This window comes from Sinocyclocheilus anshuiensis, unplaced genomic scaffold, assembly GCF_001515605.1.
Source record: "Sinocyclocheilus anshuiensis isolate Anshui unplaced genomic scaffold, SAMN03320099.WGS_v1.1 scaffold366, whole genome shotgun sequence".
Classification (NCBI taxonomy): domain Eukaryota; kingdom Metazoa; phylum Chordata; class Actinopteri; order Cypriniformes; family Cyprinidae; genus Sinocyclocheilus; species Sinocyclocheilus anshuiensis.
Genome location: NW_015547673.1, coordinates 1,211,946 through 1,215,663, shown reverse-complemented (window position 1 = coordinate 1,215,663; position 3,718 = coordinate 1,211,946). Strand labels below are relative to the sequence as shown.

Below are 3,718 nucleotides of genomic sequence, written 5' to 3'. Positions count from 1 at the left end.
ATGGGGAGCAGGTGTGTTAAATTTGGTGTTATCGCTCTCACTCTCTCATACTGGTCACTGGAAGTTCAACATGGCAAGAACTCTCTGAGGATCTGAAAAAAAGAATTGTTGCTCTACAAATATTTACAAAAATGTGAGGGGTGTACTCACTTCTGTGAGATACTGTATGTATGCTTGAATAATTCTGATTTTAAAACACACACACAATCGCTCTCCCTTTCACCTACTTTCCCTTAACACACATTGCTGAACTCATTAGCTTTCTGCCCTCTTGACCCACAGTACTGAGATAAAGCTGAAGGTGCTCCAGGTATCCCACACATTAATACCAGCTATTCATCCGTACGCTGCAGACACTACTGACTCAACAGACATCGGTACAACACCATGGCTAACCTAGAAATGACAGTATAAGCAAACTGTAAGAGTTACTTAACTTAAATCCTGACATTGTTGTGTAAGAAAAATAAAAAACAGACAAAAAAAAGAGAAACAGAAGCACGGAAGCAATCTAAAAACAACAAGCTCATGCACGATTTGTTGGAATCATTATTGTCTATATTAAATATGCAGTCAGAGAGTAGATCACATTTAAGGGCAATGAGCGAGTGGCCATAGTGAGAGAACAGATGGTCAATACTCTTATCCTGTTTGGTATTCAGAGCTGTCAGTCAAACTTCAAGCCTAATGCAATTATAGTGTTGCACTGAACATTGGCAGCCCTAAAGGACCTAGTAGCCTTCTTTTTATTGGATACCCTTAGTTTGACAGGCAGATCATTCATTTAAAACTATCACAGGCGTGTTGTTCAGCCAGGGGCCGCATGCATAAACCTTTAAGTACTTTCCATAACAACACTGTGTCCTAACCTGGTGCAATGCGAAAAGTCTGACTAAACACGAAACCGCTGGACAACATGCAGTTATTGTATGTTGCACAAGATTTTGAACCAATGAGATTTCACAGTGGATGGGACTAAGAAGTGTGATGTTGCAGTAGTGGAAATCAAGTGTGTGACAAAATGTTCTGTCACTAGTCATGGTTTACGCTTCAGTGTAAACGTTAGCATATGCTCAAAAAACATTACATATTCATGTAATGAATGGTCTATATATACTGCATAGACTTTACAATAAGGTGTCATTTGTTAACATTAGTAACAATAAGCAATATATTTTACAGCATTTATTAACCTTTGCTAATAATATTAGTTAATAAAAAAAATCATTTTCATGTTAGTTCACAGTGCAATAAAAAATGTTAACAGATACCATTTTTAATCCTAAAAATGTATTAAATATACTAAGATTAATAAATGCTGTAGAAGTATTGTTGTTAGTTCAGGTTAACTAATGTTAGCTAATGCTAGAATCCTGACAGGGACCAGAACTATGGAATCCCTATACACTCCAATTTTGGAATCCCTATACACTGTCTCCCTGTTAGGTTTCGTATCGATTTTAAAATTCTTATGCTTACTTATAAGGCCTTGCATGGCTTGGCACCTCATTATCTATCTGAACATTTAACTGTCTACACTTTTAGGCGTGATCTCCGTTCCTCTGATTCTGGCCTCTTGACTGTTCCCTCAACTCGCTTACGCTCTATGGGTGACCGGGCTTTTTCTTCCCTTGCTCCAAAACTCTGGAACTCTCTTCCCTATGATATTAGACATGCAAAATCTTTTAGTGTTTTTAAATCCTCTCTTAAAACTCACCTTTTTAGACTTGCTTATATGTGATTTGTTTTTATTTCTATGGTTATCATTGTACTTATTTTTTACTTTTAACTCTGTATCCTTTTCTGTGTAAAGTGCTTTGAGAAGTAACTTTTAAAGGCACTATATAAATACATATAATATACAAAATAAAGTTTATTATTATTATTAACAAATTAAACCCTATTGAAAAGTGTTATAAATATCAACAGACTGTATAGAAAAAAAATATAGATAGAAATTGGATGTATTTCAATGTTATGGCTGAATTTAGGCATTACAATAAGTATAAGCATGCTTATTTATATATATGAATATATGCATGAATGTCAGTAGCTGAATGTGCTTGGGCGGAGCACAGAGGTATATTATGTGGTTTGATGTATTGTTGCTGGGGAAATCAGTCTTCACTCACTGTGGCAGATCATGGTAATGTTGGCAATGCACACTCACCAGATTGTGGTTGGTGGCATTGGAATCATCTTCAGGAAATGGTTTGGACACACCAAGGGCAACACAGTTAGCAAAGATGGCCAATAATATGAATATATCAAAAGGCTTAAAGGTCTACGGTCAAGGAAACAATTGTCTTGAAAACATACAAGAGAATGCACAAGGTTTGCACATACACACACTACAAAAGAGAGCGCACAGTGTGTACACACACACACACACACACACACACACACACACACACACACACACATTGGGCAAAAGGATATTTCCACTCCACCAGGGCCAGCGCTGCCATGCGTATAGGGTTGCTGAGAGTGAGACAGCACAGAGCTCTGGGTGCACGAAGGGCTGATTTGTTAGCTTGTGGTTGGTGGCATTGGAATCGTCTTCAGGAAATGGTTTGGACACACCAAGGGCAACACAGTTGGCAAAGATGGCCAGTAAAATGAATATATTAAAAGGCTTAAAGGTCTTAGGTAAAGGAAACAACTGTCTTGAAAACATACAAGAGAATGCACAAGGTTTGCACATACACACACTTGGGCAAAAGGATATTTCCACTCCACCAGGGCCAGTGCTGCCATGCGTATAGGGTTGCTGAGAGTCAGGCAGCACAGAGCTCTGGGTGCACGCAGGGCTGATTTGTTAGCTTGTGTGTGCTTCTTGGCTCCTCCAGCTCTCCTTTGCCCTGCTGAACCCGTTGAGTTGAGTGTGTCCGTCTTGCTGGGGTCAGCCAAACTGGCCCCATCTGAAATAAAGGGTTTTCTTATTAAAACTATGTTGCCAACAAATGATCTCCATCTAATTTAAATATTAAAGGATAACTTCACTCAAAAAAAATAAAAATAAATAAATAAATAAATAAATATATATATATCTATCGTCTGTCTGTCTGTCTACCTACCTACCTACCTGTCTGTCTGTCTGTCTGTCTGTCTATCTATCTATAATCTGACAGTATCTATCTGTCTGTCTATCTACCTACCTACCTACCTACCTACCTGTCTGTCTGTCTATCTATCTATCTATCTATAATCTGACAGTATCTATCTATCTATCTATCTATCTATCTATCTATCTATCTATCTATCTATCTATCTATCTATCTATCTATCTATCTATCTATCTATCTATCTATCTATCTATCTATCTATCTATCTATCTATCTATCTATCTATCTATCTATCTATCTATCTATCTATCTATCTATCTATCTATCTATCTATCTATCTATCTATCTATCTATCTATCTATCTATCTATCTATCTATCTATCTATCTATCTATCTATCTATCTATCTATCTATCTATCTATCTATCTATCTATCTATCTATCTATCTATCTATCTATCTATCTATCTATCTATCTATCTATCTATCTATCTATCTATCTATCTATCTATCTATCTATCTATCTATCTATCTATCTATCTATCTATCTATCTCTCTATCTGTCTGTCTATCTATCTATAATCTGACAGTATCTATCTATCTATCTCTCTATCTCTCTATCTGTCTATCTATCTATCTATCTATCTATCTATCT

The 3,718-nt window shown here is 36.5% G+C and overlaps 1 pseudogene; it reads right to left on the bottom strand.

Moving 5' to 3' along the window:
* The window catches only part of LOC107702860 (voltage-dependent L-type calcium channel subunit alpha-1F-like), a 34,895-nt pseudogene that overhangs the window by 30,363 nt on the left and 814 nt on the right, over positions 1–3,718 (bottom strand).